This window comes from Caretta caretta, chromosome 10 (genome assembly GCF_965140235.1).
Source record: "Caretta caretta isolate rCarCar2 chromosome 10, rCarCar1.hap1, whole genome shotgun sequence".
NCBI lineage: Eukaryota > Metazoa > Chordata > Testudines > Cheloniidae > Caretta > Caretta caretta.
This window is the reverse complement of record NC_134215.1, coordinates 56,294,295-56,318,569: the sequence shown is the minus strand read 5'-3', so window position 1 is coordinate 56,318,569 and position 24,275 is coordinate 56,294,295. Positions and strand designations below refer to the sequence as shown.

At 41.5% G+C, this 24,275-nt stretch overlaps 1 protein-coding gene across 6 annotated transcripts in view; it reads left to right on the top strand.

The window, feature by feature from the left end:
* Positions 1-24,275, top strand: part of TJP1 (tight junction protein 1) — a 308,680-nt gene that overhangs the window by 13,597 nt on the left and 270,808 nt on the right. The window lies entirely within an intron of this gene.

Genomic DNA, 24,275 nt, shown 5'->3' with positions numbered 1-24,275 from the left:
AGTGTCAATATGTCTTCTTCCAACTTCAGCTAGCAGAAGATTAATTTCTCATCTGAGAAGAATGGCAGAAACTGATCTTGTGACACTAGACTCTTGCAACCTCCACTGTTAAGCTACTGCAGTTACAATGTTGGGTTTGATCTATAAAGTCCTAAATGGTTTTGTTCAGGCTAGAACTCTTCTGTGTGTGATGCTGCTGTTGTGACTAGTCATAGTAGTTGAGTTAACAGCTACCTGGTAATGACTCGCTGATGGCAAAGTGTTTCCTTTTGAGAAGTCCTTGACTGTGGAGCTCGTTCACTCACTCTCTCCACACTTTGTGGTCTAACAGATCCTGGATTTGTAACTTTCAGGACATCCTGCGATTTCAGTTAAACTAAATCAATTCATTAAAATTCTTGGTCACTTGCTGGAATAGTGGAACTGGAGGTGAAGGGGAATCTTGGACCTTACTCTTAAATGGTCCTTGAGTCCATGACTGGCTAAACTCTTAATGCAGGATATTTAGTAACAAAATTAGTTAAATATTTATCTACACAGTAGTTTTTAATTTACAGGTCTCAATTTATGCCCTCCTTTTTGAAGAGTTTTATTTAAATCTGCCTCCACTCCTGGAGGCATGTATGAAGAAGTTTATTACAGACTCTCTTGTATGCTCTGTCATCCTAGCAAAAAAACTTCGGCAAGGGGAACTCATTTATTATACATTGGCTATCCTGCCACAAGCAACTCTACAGCATCTTACTGCAAAGCTGCACTTTTTCCATGCTTGCTTGCTTGCTTTCTTGGCCTCCCTCCAGGGCAGGTCTTCTCAGTGAGCTGCCACTGCCCATAGCCTCCTGGGGCTAGTATGGTTCATAAAGATGGATATCTTTTCTTATAAATCAAGCTCATCATACGTAAATGCCTCTATGTGCATACATTTTTTCAGATGTTTTAAGTAATACCAAAATAAAATGCACCTTATTTTTAGTACTACATTACATTTCAGTAACTCCTGAAATGAATTATAAGCTAATGCAAATTAATAGGCTAATAATAGAGGTTTCAACAGCTACATAAGTATGTGTGCATATGAGTTATTTACTTGTGTTTTATAGGAATATTTTAAACAGAAATAAAGAAATCACAGTGTAAAAGTAAATAGAATGCACATTTACAAAACCCAAATTATCTCATTATGCCTACATATTAATAATTATGACTCAGTATGAAAGATTACTAGGTATTCTGAGATCCTGTTAGAGAGTGATACAAACAGAAATAAGCACAGAGATGAGCTCAGAATTTTACTCTGAAATTCCTTGCTGCTGTGGACTAAGAATCTTACTGACATATTATTAAAATTTTGCCTGAGGATTTGAGATTCTCACTGTCTTTAAATGTAATAAGCAGAAAAATAAAATACAGATAAAAATGTATGAGTGATGCTGCTAATGTATAAGCTTTCCACCCCTATTCTAGTGACATGCTGAAATTAGCTGTGAACACTATAGTTTGAAATGCAAATATTCTTTTTCTCCTCTAAAAGGGCTTGACTTCCCTCTCCAGTCATATAGATAGCTCTCTTTTTAGCAGCAGTCTGAGAGATTGTCACAGAGACTAGGCTTGAAGAGAAAAGATGGACTAGAAAAGAAAAATGCTTTTATATGGGGGGGAAAGGAAGATTGTTCAAAACGCATTCTTTATAACTGTTGTGCTTATAATAAATCCAGATTATGCAGAACAAAGACGAAAAGCTTCACATCAAAAGGTAGTAACTGTTATATATGCTGATACCGTCTAAGAGGTCATTTACATTAATTACTGATAATTGGTTAGATGCTTCCATTATCATACAAGGAAGAAGGACACACATCAGTAATGCTGATGGTGAAAAAAGTTTCAAAGTGAAATAAGTAGTACTTCTGATAGGAAATAACTTCATAAAAATCCAAAACAGGCCTTTTTGAAAATATTCTGCTCCCCATCCCTGAGAACACTCTAACAATTGCCAAGAAGACTCTGTATGATTGATTAATCAGTCTCACCTAATGATTGTTAAATGCTTTGAAGGGATAAAGCCCCCTCTTCTACAGGCATGAAGAGCTGTGCCCACAGTAGAACTGCACTGGTTCTGAGGCACAGGGGAGACAGGTTACTGGGATCCCATGCCAGGAATGTGCATCCAGCTATATGGGGCCTTTTTCCTAGCTACTGCAGAGGGGGATGATGGTGGGATTAGGGTAGGCTGGTATATGTGTATAATCATAGATTTCTCCCCTGTCCCTCAGAGGGGAGTTCAGGGAACAAGCAGAGTGGAGGCTAATGCAGTCATGAAGCTGCACTAGTGGCTAAAGAGTGACTTCGCTCCTGCTTTGTAATCTGGGAACCCTGTACCTCTGGAGAGGGTGATGTCAAGATTCTGCTTTAGCTTCGCTGGCAAAGGCTGTCTTCGGAGTGCTAATGGTCCTGAGTTCTAGCCATGGTACTACAGGTAGGTGGTGTATTGATGACTAATATAAGGTCTTTATGTGTGTAGGACATAGTCATGACAGATTGGCAGCTTGTTGTATATGGTTACTGTAAAACCCAGATGGCTGAGGAAAGCTTTGTCAAATTGAATGGTTGCCACGCAAATTAGTGTTTGTGTCTACATTGCAATCTGTAGGTGGTCCACAAATAGTGAAAATCTGAGTACTATTAATTCCAGATAACAGAAATTCTCCTCTGTTTCAACTGGGTGGAAGTTTGTGGTTTCTGGAAGCTTAGGCCCTCTGTTTTCTTTCTAGTGATATCTGTGGTGTCTGTATGTGGGCAGCAAGTGGATTGTGTTAGCTAGTCATGCCTCATCTCAGTCTGACAGAGGCAGCAAACAGGATAATGAAACAAAGCAAGAGTTTTGCAGACCTCGGATAGAGGGATAAAAAAAAGCAACTCCTGTAAAGGACAGAACCCATCTGCAGCTTCTCATATCCCTTTCCTTTTTTGTATCCCTTCCCAGCACTGCTGCCCTCAGCCTATCCAGGTTAACCCCCACCCTCCAGGTCTTCTCTAGAAGATATTGTGCTTCTCTGGATGATAGACAACCCTTGAAATGTACAGCTTCAATGGCACATATCAGAGTACAAATCCTGTGCTGCATGTTTCTAGGTGGGCATCTACCTGCAGCTTAGAAATGTTACAGATGTGCAAAAAACAAAATTGTGAAAGTAAATTAATTTTTTACAGTCCTTCCCACACCACTCTCAAAACTGCAGCCTGGTTTAATTCTGAAAAGGGCAAGAACTTCAGGTATCAGATGTGCATGGGGAAGGGAAATGAATTGAAACCTTTCCTCTTCACAGGAAATTAGGGAAAATCCTTGATACTTCTGTTAAAGTCCTTGGGTCGAGGTCAACTCGATAGAGCATATCATTCTTTAGTTCAAAATGGGGAAATTGGGCAGCTTGAGCCTCCTGGGTAACTTTTCAGTCTATCACTGCTATCCAGGCATATGACTCACTCAAGGTCTCATCTTCCTTTTGCCCACATATTTGATCATAGATCTGGGTTAAATGTGCTAAGTCTATGTCAGGAGGATGAACCTCCTGGAGAGGGTCTCCCAGATCTGAAGGCACGTCTCCCACTTCTGTTTGGGTGTCATCCATCTGCTGAGATGGTTTCCCTAGTTCTGTCTCCCCGGCCAAATGGGTCCGTAACCAGGCCCTCCCTTCTTCTCAGTGTTGCCTTCGAAATTTACTAATCCTCTGGGTTTGGGAAGACCCCTCCAAAAGGTCAGATTTCAGTACTAGAAATATCTTATCTAGCTGTTGGGGTATTGGTTCAGCTGGAGTAGGAGGACCTGATTGGCGGAGGAGCAAGCAGGGGAACTGTTGCCAGTTTCTCCCAGTTATAACCTTCCAGGGAAGGTGTTCTGTCATGCCAACCTAAATTTTTGCTTCATGCTCAACCCACCTTCAGTTGTACCCACGCTGTGGGGTAGGAGTGGACATCCCCATGCACATATGTCACCTTGAAGGGGCAGTCATATTGGAGGTTGCTACGGTTTAGCAGGGACTCTCGAACCAGGGTTTGGGAGTACCCTGAGTCTACCAGCCGGGCATAAGTACACCCTCCTCCAGTGACTTGGGCCACATACGCCTTATGCCGCTGGTCGAGCCTGGGCTCAGAGCTGCTACATGTTTCTGTGACCCCACAGTCTAAGAAATCATATTCCATGATGGGCAGGACCAGCTGAAGTGTCCTGGCCTCCCACAGTGAAAACATACCAACGGGCTTCTAATAGGGTCTGGCTGACCCCTTCTCTTCGGGGCTTCTGGGGTGCAGCTCTGGGATGGGAGGGCAGGCACCCATGATGACTAAGGCTATGATTTAGTAATAGGTATTTTTAGTAAATAAGTCATGGACAGGTCATGGGCAATAAACAATCATTTACGGCCCGTGACCTGTCCATGACTTTTACTAAAAATACCTGTGATTAAATCTTGGGTGGGGGGGAGGTGCTGGAGGGCTGTGGGAGGGCAGCTGCTGAGGGAAGGGAATCAGGGGGGCCCTGCTGGGGGGACTGCTTGGGGCCAGTGGCACCAGCTGCCCAGGGCCACAGACTTGCGGCTGCTCCAGCTGGGGATTGCTGCTGGGGGCTGCCAGAGCAGCGGCTGCTGTGGTTGTCCCCAGGGCCACTCCAGCAGCAGCCACCCTGTGGGGTCAGCCACCCTGCAGAAGTCATGGAGGCCTAATCATGACAGATATGGAGCTCTAATCATGACCAGTGCCTCAGTCCTGAATCCACAGGGACTTTCCTTCTGGGTCAGTTCAGGTCTCCTGGGTGTCCCCTTTGGCAACGGCTAGGGTCCTCTGAACCCTGGGCCTGCCAGTTGTCAGACCTTGGCGAGGTATTTTTGTCAGACCAGGTAGTGAGCAAATAGTCCTCTGTAAGCTGGACTGAAGCAGCAAGTAAATCGGGACTATGCTACCAAGTCCAGGTTTAAATTTACATTGGCAATATGCCTCAGTACTGCTCCAAGACTATCGCATCTACGAGCTCTACTGTTGTGCGGACTGCAGGGCGTAGCCATTGGGTGGCCTAGTTTCAAGGCATAGGGCTATGGCCCAGGGGCAAGCCCCTGAGGCAAAAAGCTCTGAGCAGAAACTTCACAAATAGGTTTCTGGGAACCCGGGCGATCAAGTATGGCAGGCTTCACTGTCCGATAATCTCTCACCTCTTGTCTTCTAGAGCCCAGTAAGCCGCCTGAGTTTCCCCGGACAGGAACGGGGCCAGGTGAGTGGCCCAGGTGTCTTTATCCCATGTAGCAGTTGTGCCTACCTACTCAAAGGTGACTAAGTAGGCCTCTGGATCATGATGTGGCCCCAGTTTGGCCAGTGGTATCCCGGACCCAGAGTTCAACTGGTTTGAGGAGACCTAGCTAGTTAGTTGCTGCAACAATGACTCCTGGAATTGCTGCTCCTGGTGTTGCTCGAGCTGAAGCACCTCAAGGAGTGCAGCCTGCTGTTGTTGAGCAGCCCGCTGCACTTCATGCTGCGCTTCAGCTATTGCCCTCTGGGTTTCAATAGAGCTGTGCTGATGCTGGGCAAGCAGCCTTATCAATGTCTCCATTGTCCCCTTGTTTCAGGGGTCAGTCCCAAATCTCCACTCACACACACTCCACAGGGCACACTCACCTCTCACGAACAACCCCCTTGGCTGAAAGTGTGTGCCTGCATATACTCTCTCGGCCCTCTGGCCAAGTCACACACTGTCTGAGAGAGAGAAAAGCAAAATGCTTTCCAGGGTACAAGTCCAAAAAGTGGTTTTCTCATTGTCATCTGTAACAACTCCCTCAAGTTGTCCGTGCTCCAGGATAGAGCAGTGCCCCAGGGCTCCCTTCCCTTCATCCTCTTAGGGCCTTTCTGGCTACAGCTCTCCAACTGGGTCACTGCAGTTCAGTTCCCCCTCTGGGCTGCCTCAATGTCCAGGCCAGTTCCCCCAGTGGCTAATGGAAGTGGGAGGGGGACCCAGGACCACTCACTACTCCAGGTCCCAGCCCAGGGACCCTGTAGATAGAAGCTGTCCACTGTCTCCCTTTAGCTATGTAGCACCAGTACTCTAATTCCCTGGGCCATTTCCCCATGCTCTCTTCACCCTTCCTTAGGACCTTGTCCTGATGGAGTCCCAGCAACCAGCTCAGGCTCCTTCTCACTCTCCCTGGGTTCTTGTTATACCAATAAAATAAAAACCAGCAGGATCTTATTAAAGGGGATAAGGCAAAATGCCACATCTATTGTGAATACAGAAAGAATCATAGTAAGCAGTTATAGCTATAACTTTCCATTCAATTTCATATTTATTCACACATTCATTCATACACACACACACAGGTTCTGCAAGGTTGTTATCATAGTTACATGTCCTAGCTTGAGTTTGTGGCTTGGGTTCATAGCTTGTGGTAGCTAACTGGCTGAGAAACCCAGGCACAAGGAAGAGCTGGGTCTCTGTTGGGCATGCACCGATGCCCTTCCATGTTGGCAGCAGAATGTTACCCTCTGAAGTCTTCCATCTCACCCATCCTTTTTGTAGGCTTTAGTTTGAATCCAGAGTCTATAGGTCTTGCTGTGTCACACTGCCTCTGGGTTCGGTATGATTGATCACCCGTCAACTGCAGACATGACTTTCAACCTGGGATCTGGCTTTGATGTTTCTTCAATTGTACTTTTGTTCTTTTCTTGCTTTGTCAGGGCTGTTGTCTGCATCTTCAGCCGTTGGTATTTACACTTTATTTCATCAGGACAGGCTGGGGCTGGAGGTTGATTCCATCATCCATCCATACCTCATTCACACATCTAAATTACACTAATAAGATTATATCGGGTTTTGCAAAATGCAGGTTGCAGCAGGATTTACAAAATGGAGTTTGAGTTTCAATATGGACAAGTGTAAGGAATGGCAAACAGTGAGCAGAAGTTACAATGTTGAAGCAGTGTAAGTTTCAGTGATTTAAGCAGCAATTGGATCGAAAGTGAAACTCAATTAGCCAGTTAGTGGGGTAATTGGTTTTATGAATGAATGTTGTTTCATTCATAAAACTTTGCTTATGAACAATTTCATTGATCAGTTCTACATTCTGGCAGCGCAGCCCTCAACTAGCCACACACCATTCATACTTCTCCAGCTCCAGCAAGGAACTGATCTGACTCTGGCCCTGCAGCTCTTCTTATAGTGACCTGCTGGGCCCTGATTGGCTGTGTCCCACACAGCCACTCTAGGCAGCTTGGAGGACTCTCTCCACTGCCCTTTTCTGGGGCAGGGTGTGTTAGGGCCATGAGTCCTCCAGCAGAGGGCTTCAGAGGGTCTGGTATACTCTGTCACAAAGCTGTATAAAAAGAATATAAATATACTGTATTAAAGCTTTACATTGTTTCCTTTTGCCATATTTTTTAAAATGAAAAAATATGGTAAGTTCATAATCAATTAACATAAGCCAAGTAATAGCATTTGCATTGATTATATGCAGCCGTTATGTTCTGATTCAGATATACCAACATATCTGTTACATAATGGGAAAAAATGGCTTAAATTTCCAGCTGGGCATAAGGGAGTTGGGTGTTCAACTAATGGAAGTCAGGCACTTTGAAAAATCCTGCTAATACAATAACCTGTTTATAGTGAAAAGCCATGTTAAAGAGGATACCTTTTGGATATTTGTTTCACAAACAATTGCCTAAACTATGAGAGGTTACGAGCATCTCTAGAACCTATTGAAGTTGGAGGTCCTCAAGGCCCTGAGATTTGGGGCCATCGCGGACAGAGTCCTGAATCCACTGAAGTCAACAGGAGTTCTGCTACTGATATAAGTGATTCTGGATTCTGCACTGTATTGTATGCTTCTTCAGTCATCGGTACTAGAGAGCTAAAGAATTTTTATTGTCATTTGAATATTGACATACTAATGTGCTTTTTTGTGAATGATATAAATGTAAATGATTTATTTTCAGCACCATCTGTTACTCGTCACGAGTCTGATTTAATTAGGAGATTGTGATCTGTTGGTATGTTTATGCTCTGGTTGTTTTATGATTCATACAATTACAGAAATAAGATTATTGGTAATAGGCAGCATATTTTAATTATACTATTGGCATTAGCAGTATTGAAAATCTTGTGAGGGTTATTATCTTGGACGCAGTTGATTACTATTGAATTAATAGAACGTGGAAGCCATGATACATCACCTGGTTAGGGGTTGTGTTATAAGTATTTTAAGAGGCTAAGAAGAAAATGAGAGGTTTTGATTATTTAAGCATCAAGATCCCAATTCAGCAAATTATTTAAGCATGTGCTTAACTTTAAGCAAATTGATATAATCATGTGTTTAAAGTTAAGATTGTGCTTAAGTGCTTTGAATCAAGGTCTAAACGCACTAGGACTGCTTAATTGATTCTTGCATTTTCAGTAGTGAGTATTGTTAATAGGTAGTACACATAAATAACATCATTTGCTCTTCGTAATTCATTGCAAATGCACTCTGAATTGTTGTATTTTAAATAATTGTATAATTGATAAATGTTACTGTAAGAAATAGTAGTAAACTTACATCAGGTGAATGAAGTGATGTCATGACTACAGAGCTGGTAACCTGTTTAGACAGCATCACAATTGCACATGATGATCACTACTGTTTTTATTATTTTACATTTTAGTTCTCTAGTAAACATTGTGGTGCTGAATGCATTTGTCACATTGCAGACAATCCACTTTAGGAACAGGAAATCAACAGAGGATGTTGGTGGGGGGGATATGGGGAGGGAGGTTGGGGTTTTTGTCTTTTTTTTTTTTTTTTTTTAATGTAATCAGTGAAATTTCAGCTTTTGGACAAAGTACAGTTCCACTTTTCTCTTTTAGATAGGCTTGGAAGAATTAGATTTTTATTAGTAAATGTTGGTAGGTAAATGTCTATTTCACCATACCTAAACAAACTTATGAAAAATAATAATCAACATTTACAGATAAGCAAAGTAAGAAAAATGCAGCTTGAGAACTTAGTTTAATTTAAGGATATTTAATTTGTATATTTTGATGTAATGTTGGCAGTTTGTGTTTTAACAGTTATAAAGCTTTAACTTTTTTGAATCTCAACATCTGATGTCATTACATAACTGACTCTCCCTATTGTCTGACCCCCCCATAACGTCCCACAACTGTGTAAATTTAAAGTGATAAAAATTGACCAAATGCTTAGAATAAACATTAATATTATTTGTCAGCACTATTTAAAAAAATCAAATTCTGCCAAGCCTACTTTTACTGTAAGATCTCCTATAGACAAGATGGAAGAGCTGTGAATTTCTCTTGTTGCTGCCTATGCTGACTGGACTGCTGTGGTCAAAACCAGAAGATTAATCCAGAATGCTGTGTGTGGGGGTGGATGGATGTCTTATGCTTTGTTTCTGCCTATATTATGAATTTATTATGTGTTATTATGTGCTTTGAGGGTTTTTAGGTCTTGCTTCTTATTAACTTCCATAGAAGCATGTGATGACAACCTTATGTCACTAATCTCTCTGTTCAGTTTTTTAAATTTAGGATATGCTCTGAAAAATCACTCCTTGTTTGAAAATTTTATTATCCCAAAATCATTGGTGTTATTGTAGTTGTAAATAAAATCAGAAGTGAAGAAATAAAATAATTCAAGCATCAGACTGTGCTGTTAGGTAGTTCACTGTATAATATTCTGTATGTGTTTTTTTGGACTTTATTGAAAAACATGGATTTATTGCAATCTTTATTATATTTTTCTGTAGCCAATACTTTTTCTTCTGTTAAAGCTTTGGATAAAATGGCTTGTGGGGTGATAAATTTGATTTAGTTCAGTTTGATTTTTAACTAGAACAGTTCAATTTTTTAGGTACTTTCAAGATTATAACTACATCGGGAAAAAAATTCACTCATGTATCTATGAAATCATTCAGAATGCATGAATTAGAACATAAATTAAATCCTTTTCAGTCTTTTCCCAGGACTAAGGCATAAGAGGAATGACATTTTTAAAAGTCCTGCAATTATTTTAGTCTTGCCTTTGTATAAGTGGAAGGGAATACTCACTACCCCAGATGGACTCCTGTAGATGCCCTTAATTTGTTATTGTTCATGGCAGTGTAGTCATTATGCAGCTGTTTCTGAGAATTAGACCCTCTGTAGTAGCTCATACATGCTTCACAATATTATAGTACAATACAGCAAGATATTTTCTGCAAGTGAAATAATTCAGTAGGATAATGTTTTCATCTACTGATATCCAGATTTATTCTGTATCTGTCCCTGATGATAAAGTACTCTGGTTATTTAAGATAACTAAGATGAATTTGTCCCATCTTGTAATAACTATAATTCTTACCAACTAGTAGCACATTTTACATTAAGCAAAATAAAAATATTTTAGAGCATTTTTTTCATATTTGACTAGTCCATTGAATGGAAAAACTGTTTCAAAGACAATATTTATTATTGCTGTTATTTAACACAAACAATTAGTCACATTAAATTCAGGGGTGGGGAAATCACTTAATCTCTTTTACTGATGTTGCTGGGGCAATTTTGAAATATAAAATATGCTTTGTCTGGCACATCAGTTCTTTCTACCAGTTTGACTGAAGGGGCAAAATATTACTGACCTCTGTTCCCAGGTATCTCTCTTTCAGCACTGATAGGAAAGAGGAGAATATTTTCAATGTTCTTCACTTCTCTCATGTTACCCTTTGATTAAAAAATATCCCAAGTTTTATTACAGTGATATTTAAATATCGAGGCAGACTGTTAGGTCTCAGACTCCATGCTCACTATGTGAAACTGAAGTTTAACCTGGGGATGTGAACCACAAGTGAAGAACTAATTTAATTTTCTAAGTTTCAGACTGTGACTGACTTTCTTCCTATTATTAAAATCAAAATATCATCACAGTTGTATTAGTGGAAAACCTTCAAATATATTTCTCAGAAATGCCTATGTTCTGTAATGTTAAGTAAAGAGGAACAAATTAAATGTGGTGGTTCCTTGTTTAAAATAAACATTAAGGTTAAGTCCCTGAATAGGTTCAGAATGCCATTTTAAATCTACAGCAGACACTAACTCCTTAATAATGATTACACCACCTATAGGATTTCCATTTCATTTGATTTAGAAATGTACTTTTGAGTAGATACAATTGTACACATTAGAAACTATTCTCGCTGTTCTCAGAAGCAACAACCATATTTGAAATTGGAGCTGCAGGGACTCTGTTGGAGTGAATGGAAATATTTTAGATAGTATCTGGCTGATTACTTCAGTGCCATCATGCTGTTTGCATGTCTGTGGGTGAGTTGTCAGGTCTTTCCTTACTCATGAAGAAAAATGTCAAAAAAGATCTAGGCCGTCATGTATGCTCTCTTTATATTATATAATATCAGATCCCTTTTATGTGATTGTATAGCCTTCTAGCTTACAGTATTCCTTCACTTGCAATATGTACATCCTCATAATTCACTCTCTCTTAAACTGAGACCACAAACTGTACAAACACGCAAGAAGACATGGATCCTTCCTTGAGGATCTTACAGTGTATATTTAGAAATAGTTTTTTAATTTAGGGCCTTTTTAAAATTTATCACTATTTTACAATGTACTATTGGAATAGCTTTGTTACAAGGGTGTTAACAAGAGCCTGTTGTTAAAATTTCGTCACCATTTGAATGCAGGATTGGGGTGATTTCCCTGTCTTTTAGGTCATGCACTCTGCTTCTGGACACTGCTAAATGACTCTGATAGCAATTACTTTAATCCTGGGGCTAATTAACATACTTTGAAGAGAATTTTTTTTTCCTTTGGAGTACACCAGATTGCACCAAATATTTGTGTGTGTGTTTGTTTTGTTTAGGAGGAATTGATAACCAGCTCCTCCATAGAGTCTTCACCCTCACTTCAGATTACACAAATTGAACACTGGGTACAGTCACTATGAGTAGAATTTACCAATGTGCTAAAGACCAGCACAAAGCCTGAGCACTTAAGTCCCATTTAAACTTTATCCTTGGGAGTTTAAGTGGGATTTAATAGTTTATAGGCCTTGTGCTGGCCCCCTGCACAGCGTGGATTTTACCCTATATTTTGAAGAACTAAGTATTAACATTTCCATAGATGTGCCCTTAATATAAGTTTGCTAGATGATGGTATGATTGAATGAAAGAAAAAATGAATAGACTCCCCAGACATTCATCCCTTGGCTGTGGGAGCACATGCATATGTGGGTGCATGGGGTTTAAGCTTAGCCTCAGTGAGAGCATTTTGTGGAAGCCCACTTGTTTCAGTCTGAGATGATCAGTCTTTATAAAGACAGGTTTCAGAGTAACAACCGTGTTAGTCTGTATTCGCAAAAAGAAAAGGAGTACTTGTGGCACCTTAGAGGCTAACCAATTTATTTGAGCATAAGCTTTCGTGAGCTACAGCTCACTTCATTGGATGCATACCGATGAAGTGAGCTGTAGCTCACGAAAGCTTATGCTCAAATAAATTGGTTAGTCTCTCAGGTGCCACAAGTACTCCTAGTCTTTATAAAGTAGCAGAACAGACAGATAATTAGCCAGAGCCACAAGCTAGAGAAAAATGTGCCTCTCTTTCATTATAACTTGAACTATTTGAATCAAAGGACCTGGTTCTGGTCAAGACTCCTTTGCACCAGCTCAACAATGTAAAGGGGACTTAAAACTGACCTTAAGGTAAAGGGGAATCCTAAAGACACCCGGGATTCTTCTGGTGACATAAAGCTGGGACCGCAGCCTGTGGCTACTCTGATTTATAGTGGGTATTGGCTCATCCCTTGGCTAGCCGCAGGATCAAGAGAAACAGAAGATGGCTTAGAGCCACCATTGCTTCCCCGCCTCATGCAGCTGAAGGTCTAACCTCAAATATTTTAATTCCAGAACAAGGTTCTGTTTATAGCCACTCACAGATCAGCTTGTAAAAAATGGACACACTTCTTCACTTAATATAAGGATCTTGAAAACTAGTGCTTTATCGGTTATGCTTCAGTTTCTGTTAGTCTTACTAATCTAGTATTTTTACTTTGAAAAATACAGTTTCTTGACCAATGTATAAAGAAGTGCAATGCCACAATTTCAGTTTCTTCTCTCCTTGAAAGCAGATTTTCCCCTACACTTTTTATTTGTATTGGGATACAGTTTAGAAGCATAAACATGGTTGGAACCTTCATGCTAGCTGCTGTACAAACATATAGTAAATGCTTAGAGGAGTTTATAATTAAATGTGTGTGAATTTATTCTATGAGCCAAAACCTATGTATATCTCATGCCAGAAACTGGGCCATAGTTTTAATTTGCCTTGCAGAATGGTTATATTTTTCTTTCACTGGTAGATTATTTTCTTTTCTTCCACCATTGTGTTAAAACAAATGGACTGTTTTATATAGGAGGAAACAATGGCAGTGGCAATTCCTGGTATAGGCTCACAGCCTTGTGTTTAAAAATGGCAAATAACAAGTGAATGGGTTTTCAAATACTTCACTAGATTTTATCCAGTGAAAATTCTAGTAGTATGTCTGTCTTAATATTCTATTTGGTATTCACTTGTGAGAACTCTTTTGGCCATACTTGAACCACGCCTTTAGTTCTTGGAAATCAGAACTTATGAGAGATTAATTAAAAGGTTCTTTAATACTGCTTGTTCATATAAAAATGCATGTGAGTTGTCTGCTTGTGAACACCAGCTACATGTTTCTGTCCTGAAATGTATCTCACTCAGTGAGCTAATATAGGCCAGTCCACAGAAATCTGTTAATTATGTGTGAGTAAAAAAGAAAGAAGCATCTGTAAAATGGTAGTGCATTCAGCCCCAGAGCAAAAGAGGAGAAAAGGAAAGTAGAGCTGGTTTGTTTTTTTTAAAAAAGACATTTTTGCAGGAAAATAAGTTTATTTTTCAATCAAGAAATGTGAACATTTTTTGACTCTCTAGAGCAGATGAATGTGTGTCAATCTGCAGCATTTCAGTTGGTCCCCTGGCCAACGCTCAGCGGTGTTGATGAGCTTTGGAAAAAATGCATTGAGCCCTCCTTAGGCCAGCGTCGGTTGTGCAGCATGGGGAACTTGGAGTTGGTGGATAGAAAAATAGTGTTGGGTCTTAAATTATTCCCATCCACCCAAGTGAAAGAAATTAGTGTCATAAATTATGTGAAAAGATTTACCTGCTATTTCCTTTGTTAAGTGTTTTCTGGGCTTTTTAGGGGATAATCTGTCTTCCCCAAGTTGTGGCATTATACAATCTCTATTTACTGATATTCTGACCCAGCAACCCCTATATCAGGCTGGAACTCAGCAGAGAGTCCTTTTTGGACATTTTTAACCTTCTTCCAAAAATCAGAGAAGCATACATAGCTTTTTTTGGAAACCATTCAGACAGACTTTGTACAAATGGTGCAGTCTGACACAATTTATATTTGATAAGCCCAAAGAGGCATTTAATCAAAGAACACGAGAGAAAACATGGAAAGCAAAAGGGCTAGATCTTGAAATGCAATATTAGTCCTCATGAAAAAGACCTTTGAGGCTAGTTCCTTAAGGTATAAAAAAGTAGTATTAATCAAAGTATTCCATAAGATGAATGGTACTAGTTACCCTGATGGAGATATGATACTCTAGTTAAATAACTATCAAATACCCTCAAAATGGGATTCTTCCTTTCTGCTCTCATGGGGCTGGATTATATTTATTTCATCATACTGCTGAAGACTCTCCACAGTCCCATAGGTAGGGGGAGGTAAGATAGGATGAGGTCCTAATTAACTACACAGTACCTGTTTAAACCTCAGGTATATTAAAGGTTGGCTGATACAATCCAACTACCCAGGCACATATATAGGTCGGATCTATGCCACAAAGTTTTATTGATAAAACTTGCCTTCAATCGCCACAGCCCGACATATGTCCATGCTGTTTTGAGTCCTGCCAACAATATCCTGAACTTCTGCCAGTCAAGTTAAACCACCTCCCCAAGCAACATAAGTATTCTACTGGCACTCTTCCAATGCTATCGTGCTTATGTGGATGCTGTTTTACCTATACAGTACAAACAGTCCTCCAGCAACAATCCTGTAATGCCATTGCCCCAACTACATTGATTGCTCTGATTGAATTTTTGAACTATACTGCCCAGTGGTCGCAGTGACTGGAAGTCTACCCACCCCTTAAAATCTCCAGCAACATTTGGAAATGCTTCTCTACCTGCTGGCTCACTTATATGAGCCCACAGATATGGCTCCATGTAGAGCTACAGCTAAAAGTCCAGCCAAACCTCATGGTGCAACCTGGCCTAGAAAAGAAGTCCTGGATTTCCTCAGCCTGTGAGGGGAAGGAGCAGTGCAAGCACAGTTGTGGAATTCCTGCAGGAATAAAGTTATTTATTTAGATATTGTAGAGGAGATGCAGAAACTGGGGAGCAACAGGGACAAGTTCCAATGTCAGGCAAAATGGAAGGAACTGCAACAGTGCTGCCAGAAGCCCAAGAAGGTCAAGAAAACATCTGGTCCTGTCTCCCAGGATTGCTACTTCTGTTCACCACTATGTGGCGCTCACTGCCATATTGTATGTACTGTACCCCATATACTTAGCATTGTGTGTGCTGTTTGACAGCCCTGCAGCAAGCAATATTAAGTGTAACCCTATACATATTTTTATGCGGATCTCTATAGGGATTTGTGACACTAATCTTTTGATGTCTGCTAACCCCTTAAAATCTTGCTATCTTTATCTGGTTATTTATCAATGACCTCATCTGGGGTATCCTTGAGGGCCACTTCCTTCACACCTGCTGAAAGACCGGCCACAATGAGAAGGGGTAGGGAAAAGAAAAGGGAGGACCATGGTTTTTGGAACTGCTCAAGAGTCCTGAGTCTGGAGCCTGTGTGACCAGAGAGCATGGGTGGGTAGGATGAAAACACATGCTGGAGAAAGGCAGAAGGACCAAGAGGTGTATTTAGAAATGCACCAAGACATCATGCAACTCCTCAGGAAACAAACTTGGATGCTGCAAAGTAGTATGGAATAGAATGTCCAAAGGGCTATACCCCATCAGCCATTGTACTGCATGGATAATTCCTGTTTCAAGGGCACACACACCCCTTAAAGGTGCCAGCATGCCCTGCAATCATATCCCTTTCACTCAATTCAGTGGACAACAAGAACTGCTACGAGTATGTATACACTGACTTATAATGCAGCCCAGAGCAGCAGGTACCTTGCACTCTTTTTTTGTTAAGCAGTGTGTTATATATTACTTCACAATAAAGTTCTATTTTGTGAAAACAATGATTTTTTTTGTCTTTCAGACAAATGTAAACCCCCAAATCAATAACACCTCATCAGATTAATAAGTTCAGAGTTCATAACCTAGCCAGCTCACTGACTGACTAAGGCAAACTGTTAGAGTGTATTCTTAAGGTCTCCCTCAGCCATGCCATGTCTTGATGGCCTCTGGTAATTGCCCTTGTTTCAGGCTGCTCAAAAACAGCAGAAAATCTTTCCATTTCTCTTCTCCATCCTGCTAGTAACATTTTGTCTTTGGCCCCGCAAATTACTGAGATCAAACCTAGTTATAAGATGTCTCCACTGTCCCTTTAATCTGCCAAATGCACACTTCATGATTATCCTGCACCTGCTTAGGAGCTGGTTAAATCTTTCCTTACTGCTGTCCAGGAGCCCATTCTACAGCTTCACGAGCCAGGGAAACAAAGGGTTGGCTAGAATCATAATTGGCATTGCAATCTCACCAATGTGAATATATTGGTCCAGGAAAAAATGTTCCTACTTGCAACCTTTCAAAAAGTACTGTATTCCTAAAGATGGGAGCATCATGCGCCTTCCCAAACCACCCACTATTGTTGTCAGTAAATGTCCCCAGTGATCCATCAGTGCTTGCATAACCTTGGGAAAGTGTCTCTTTCTGTTTATGTACTCAGAAGCCAGATGTGGGGGGCCAGAATCAGGATATGTCCTGTCCATTGCCCTACCTCAGTTAAGGAAGCCTATTTAACTGAACACATCTATTATTCTTGCACATTACCTGGAGTCACAATCTTGTAGTAAGACATGTGTGATGGCCTTGCATACTGGGATGACAACTGCCCCACTATGGATTTTCCAGCACTGAATTGATTGCCAACCTACCCAGTCTGGAGTTGCAAGCTTACGGAGAGCTATCACCACCCATTTCTCCACTGTCACAACAGCTCATTTTGGTGTCTCTGAACTAGATGGCTGGGGCAAGCTGAGCAAACAACTCCAGGAATGTGGCCTTTTCCATCCAAAAGTTCTAAAGCCACTGTTGATCATCCCAGATTCACATCACAATACCATCCTATCACATGATGCTCATTTCATAAACCCTCCACTGCTGTTCCACCATGTGCAACTAGTCAGATCTTGCCAGCAGCATCAGGCAACTTTCATTCACATCTGTATCATCCACTCTACTGTTCTCATTTTCAGAGTTACACACGCGGCTGCTGTGACAGTTGTCATTTCACAAATACTGGGTTCCCCTTTAAACTGTATTGCTATGCAGCCTGCCAAGCCTTCCCACAGGCACACATACAAGTAGGGACACACCCAGCTGCAGCTTTACACACAGGTGCTGAGCTCAGCTCTGCATGGGAAGGCTCAACTAAGGAACTTCTCAGCTAAGGAACTGTGTAGTCAAGTGCACACCCTGCTCTGGAGTGTAAACCCAAAATTATACTGTCTTGTGCTGCACAGAGAACTGTACAGCGTAAACTCATGAAATTAGCCCTCTGCCTCAATTTGGAGAGGACTATACACAGCTTTCTGACCCAAGTTATGATTTGTCTAAAACCAATGCGTGTGGAAAACAAAAACAAGTTTATTAACAAATGATAGATTAAGTGATTATAATGGATAGCAAATAGATCAAAGCAGGTTACCCAAGAAATAAAATAAACACGCAATCTAAGCTTAATATACTAAAGAAACTGGTTATAAGTAGAAAGAAAAGGAGGACTTGTGGCACCTTAGAGACTAATTTGTTAGTCTCGAAGGTGCCACAAGTCCTCCTTTTCTTTTTGCAGATACAGACTAACGTGGCTGCTACTCTGAAACCTGGTTATAAGTAGCAAATTCTCATCCTAAATGTTGTTTTGGGCAGATTGCAGAGATTCTTGAAGGCAAGCTGCATTTGCTTGCAGCTTAAAAATCCAGACTTTCCTTTCACAGGCCAGACACCCTCTAGCCTCAGCTCACCCCTTCTCCTCTAGTCCAATCTTTTTTGTTCTCAGGTGTTTCCAGCAGTCCTCTTTCTTGGGCAGGGAGTCAATGAAGAATGAACCCCGATGATGTCACTCCCTTGCCTTAAACAGTATTTGATTCCCACCCCCGGTCAGTGGAAAAATACTCGTATTATCATGGAGTCCAGTACCAGGTGACTTGGTCACATGTCTCTGCAGCCATTACACAGAGGCTCTTTGCAGCATCCCCAGGAAGGCTTCCTGGTGGGAGATTAGCATCTTCAAAGACCTATTGTTTTCCCTAATGGCCCTTTCCAACCGGCCATCTAGACTGATTGCATTCTGTCTAGTGGGAGTTCCCAAGGTGTAAACACATTTGTAATAGATGCATAGACAATATTCCTAACTTCAGATACAATAATGATACATGCATACAAATAGGATAATCATATTCAGTAAATCATAACCTTTCCAATGCTACCTCCCATGCCTTATCTTGCATAAAATACATCTAAGTTATGCCATAATCATATCATAACAATATCTCTATGAAGAATATGGGGGCGTAGTGCCACAGTCTCTTAATATTTTCCTTCATTCAGTGGGTACAGTGTGTTTTACAGTAACAGTTAAATAGGCTGTCTTCTGGATGTTGTTTTCCCTCAGCAACTTCTGTTGTTCATATTATGGTGGTGCTGCAACACCACAACAGTTAAGCTTATGTCATGACTTCTGTTTAAAGGTCGACCTTTCTAAAGCCTCTAAAATTGACATACTTAGAGTCCTTTGAAATATGGTGTGCCTCAGGAGGATGCAGGGTAGGGTTAGTGACCCAAATGTGGGGTCATTTGAGATGAGGAGTTGTGGAGATATAAGCCCAGAAAACACAGCCATTTTTCAAAAAGTTTCTACTGTTTTTTTGTTCAGAACTAGAGATCAAGCTATTGATTGATAGGGATTAAAATGTTCTCAATTTGTCAAGTTTTACCTATGGTAGTGCGTGGCACCCACTAAATCTTTGTGGACCCAAATTAAGAACAGTTTTAAGAAATGTACATTATTTACAACACACATAAGCCAGTGGAGAAAAATGACTATGGGGTTTCCATTCTCGCCATTTTATATGCTTTAAAGTTTGACTCTTGTTAGTGCTCTAAAATCTGACTGGATAAATTACTGATCTTGTTGAGACTGATGACTCTAAACTTCGCCCTTCAATTAACATAACTAAGGATAAATTAATCACAAGCCTCCACCTAAGACAAAAAAAAGGGGTTGGACTGAATGGCTGGAGGTTGCTACAATTTGTGAGTCATGGGTGGCAATTTTATTCTGTGCAAATGTAATCAAAGTCCCTGGGGAGAAAATTGGACTTGCGAATGCTTCCTGGGAAAGAAGGGCTATTGGGGGTGGAGGAATGGGAAAAATAGTGGGAGAGGGGTTTGGGGTTGCAGTGAGGGGAGGAGCGTTAGGGGAGGGAATAAATGGGATGGTGGTAGGGGAGGGGAGAGATTGGGGGCTCAAGTGAGGAAAGCTTAGGAGTTATGGGGAGTGGGAAGGATAGGGCAGAGGTCCCTGTAAGCCCCACATTCTTCCCACTTGCGTGTGCACCCAGATCTCGGGGTCTTTTGCCCTGTCTACAGCATAGGAGTCTCTGAAAGGCATCAGGGGCCCCATTCATCTCAGAGTAATGTTCTCAGATGAATGAGAACCATCATGGCAAAGAATAAAAGACAATAGCTCTGAGACATGTAAACTGCTCCATTCATCACAATGAGTGTTCCCACCCTCTTCCCAAATGCTTTAGAGCCTCTGATATGTATGAAGTATGCCTGTTCTTTGCTCCCCTAACCAGATTCTTGCTCACATGAGGGGACAGGAGGGGGCCTCAGACCCACACAAAAGGGCACAGAACCAGCTCACATGAGGGGGGCAGGGAGCAGACTCCAATGCCTGTAGATGGGCCCAAGCCCCCCAAATCCTGGCACACACATGGCGGTAGCAAGAGGGGCTCAAGCACACCCAAAAGGGGAAGGACCCTGATATGCCAGCTCATGTGAGTGGGTTCCCATCATTTTATCTAGAGCAGTACATTGGGAATAGCACTCAATTTGCCCCTCCCCCCAGACCCTTCACTTTTTTGCAGCCCCTTTGAAATAATACACATCTGGTGAAGCTGCATACATTGAGCTGGGTTTGCCCTGCAGTTACTTCTTCTCATTGCCAGCAATTGATGTGGTGCTTGGATTGCAGTCACCCAGAAGGCCTTTCCTTTGGCTACTCAGCATTCCCCTGCTGACAAGAAAGCAGCAGCAGAAGAGGTGAAAAGGGAGGTGGCTGTTCAGTGTCCCACAGATGGGATAGGAATGGGGGTAGGAAAATTGGGATGCAACAAACTGGGAGAGAAGCCAACTGGGGGAACACAATACCCAGAGAAAATTGAATGGGGGACAGAGAAGATTAGGAGAAGGGAGTAGGATTGAGGAAAGGGGAACACAGTTGTGGAGAGCACTGTAGTGGGAAGGAACTAAAACCACAATTTTAAAAATCTGCTCTTAAAAATCTCTAATGATGGAGATTCCACAGCCTCCCTGGGCAATTTATTTCAGTGCTTAACTACCCTAACAGTTAGGAAGTTTTTTCTGATGTCCAACCTAAACCTCCCTTGTAGCAATTTAAGCCCATTGCTTCTTGTCCTATCCTCAGAGGTTAAGAAAAACAATTTTTCTCCCTCCTCCTTGTAACAACCTTTTACTTACTTCAAAACTGTTATCATGTCCCTCCCCAGTCTTTTCTTTTCCAGACTAAACAAACCCAATTTTTTCAATCTTCCCTCAGAGATCATGTTTTCTAGACCTTTAATCATTTTTGTCAGTCTTTTCTGGACTCTCTCCAATTTGTCCACATCCTTCCTGTAATGTGGCGCCCAGAACTGGACACAATACTCCAGCTGAGGCCTAAACAGCGCAGAGTAGAGCGGAAGAATTACTTCTCATGTCTTGCTTACAATACTCCTCCTAATACATCCCAGGATGATGTTTGCTTTTTTTGCAACAGCATTACACTGTTGACTCATATTTAGCTTGTGATCCACTATGACCCGCAGATCCCTTTCCGCAGTACTCCTTCCTAGGCAGTCATCATATCACCTTGTTACGCAATTTAAAGAGCAATGGCTATTTTAATGTCCCAATTTAAGAAAGAAGTTAAAGTCTACCTAATGAAAAACAATGGTTTTAGAAGCATTAAGTTGCAGTATTTTTTTTAACTAATTCAGGGTAGTTTTCCTATTGTTACAAAGTTCCTCCTCTGCCTTGGTGGGTCCTGCGCTTATTGGCAGATTTGCTTGCCTCAGAGATTCACAGCAGCTCTCAGTTTGGCCACTTTTGCTAGTGGCTCAAACCTGCCATTCACTCAGCTAACCTCATCACTGGCTAGCATGGGGAAACAGAAGGAGAACAATCCCCACAGTCTCTGCTGGTCCACCTAGTGGGTTAGGGGACAGGCCAGGGGCCTTCCCCTCTGGTGGGACCCACAGTCTAGGTCAACTCCTCCTGTATCCAATAGGGAGATGGGGGGATGGAGGGAACCCAGGCCCACCCTCTACTCCAGGTTTCAGCCCAGGGCCCTGTGGATCACAGCTGTCTACAGTGTTTCATGTAACACCTGTGTGACAGCTACAACTCCTGGGGCTACTTCCCCATGGGCTCCTCCCAACACCTTCTGTATCCTCACCATAGGACCTTCCTCCTGATGGCAGATAGCATTTGTACTCCTCAGTCCTCCAGCAGCACACCCTCTCACTCTCAGCTCCTTGCACGCCCCCCCTACTAACTGATGGGAAGTCCTTTTTAAACCAGGTGTCCTGATTAGCCTGCCTGCCATAATTGATTCTAGAAAGTTCTTAATAGGCTCCAGGTGTCTTGATTAGCTTGCCTGTTTTAATTGGTTCTAGCAGGTTCCTGATTGCTCTAGGGCAGCCCCTGCTCTGGTCACTCAGGGAACAGAAAACTATTCATCCAGTGGCCAGTATATTTGCCTTCGACCAGACTCCTGTACCCCACTGGTCTGGGTCTGTCACACTATATTGAATTGATGTCTTTGTAAAACAGTTTTATGAAGAAATGCAAGGTTAATCCTCTTGATCTGTACTTTAAATCAGTTGACCTGGTCTCTTGGTTGGAGGACCAAAACATTGTCATTTTTAGATCCTATTTACCTTCTTATCATATTTGAAAGTGTATGTTTGTGTGTGAAATATGTAAATGTGTAGGATGCTGCCAAGCTTTTGTTGCCATTAATGTGGAATAACCATATTATTCATAAGATGTGAAGCTTGGTTTGAGGACCAAAACATTCTCATTTTAAGATGCTACACCTCTACCCCGATATAACGCAACCCAATATAACACAAATTCGGATATAATGCAGTAAAGCAGCGCTCTGGGGGGGTGGGGCTGCACACTCCGGCAGATCAGCGCGTCAGCGTGTCTGGCTCCGACATGCTGCTCTGAGCAGCGTGTTAAGGGTGCCAGGCCAGGACCGAGGCGTTGAATAAGGGGCAGAGGGTCTGAGGGGGCGGTCAGGGGACAGGGAGCAGGGGGGGTTGGATGGTTTGGAGGCTCTGGGGGGCGGGGCAGTCAGGGGACAGGGAGAGGGGCAGGTTGGATGGGTCGGAGGTTCTGAGGGGTCAGTCAGGGCGCGGGAAGTGACTGTTATTAATGGAAATGCTCGAGGCCAAAGCAAGTTCGATATAACGTGGTTTCACCTATAACGCAGTAAGATTTTTTGACTCCTGAGGACCGCATTATATTGGGGTAGAAGTGTATTTACCTTTTGTTTTTTAGTTTCCTGATTTTTCCCATTTAGTTATAGAAACACGGTCCTTGGTTTGAGCATAATTACATTGGCTTTATAATGTGCTCCACAAGCACATTATAAAGCCAATGTATATAAATATTTGAAATTTACATCATGATTATTTACACAGAAGTATTTGAGATAACTTATGACCAAATATGTGGCATAAATATATTTGAGCATGAATGCATGGTGAATGGTATAGTTAAGGTTGAAAAAGGTTTTCCATTTTAAGCCCCATTTTTCAGCCATTTATAACTGTCTCAAAATATTTTGGGACTGAAACTTCCCATCTTATTTTTGCATAATGGTGATTTTTCAGGGAAAATAAAAGGTTCTCCTTCTTTACCCCCATATCCACAAACGTAACTCAGGTCACAAGATTTATTATTCTTATGGCCAGTGAAGAAGGCAGAAGAACAAGAAGTCAGAATCTAAAGTCAGATGAGTTTGTCTGTTTAGTCATTATTTGACACCTTGTTTGAGGGTTTGTTCCTGTATATGCATTATACACAAAACAGATCAAGATTACATTAGAAAAAGTACAAGTCCCCTGTATGTCAAAGTTTTGAGATTATGTCTTCCTATATTTCAGCATACATCACCTTCCTATTAACCCCAAACACTACAGCCTCTCTGCAAAAGAGAAAGACATTATGTCTGAACACCATAGAGAGCTTCAAAATATGTTTGTTTGATAGGAGTTTTGGAGAGGGCTGAGGATATACTTCCCAGAATGATGGACTGGAAAGGAGTCTGTCTGGCTGAGGTCCAGTTGAAATGGTTACTTTAATGCTTCCTGGATTTTATTTATTGTGCTATATTAGGGCCCCTAGACCTAGGACCTCTCCCTGCTTCAGATATGATATATACCACTTCTTTCCCCCACCCACCCACCCACCCACACACACACACACACACTTACTTATGATGGGCACCATAGCCTTGGTATTCTTCAGCTAGTATGAATTAACTTTGCACTGTTTATACAGCTCGAAGTGAACTCAGCATACTTATGGATCCACCCCATTACCATTATATACAGATCTTCCCCTCACATAAAAAGTACAAAAACACAATAAATTAAAACCATAAAGTATTGACTGCAGAAAAAAATAGAACGCTGAAAACTGTTCTCCTCCAAGTTACTGCTCTAGT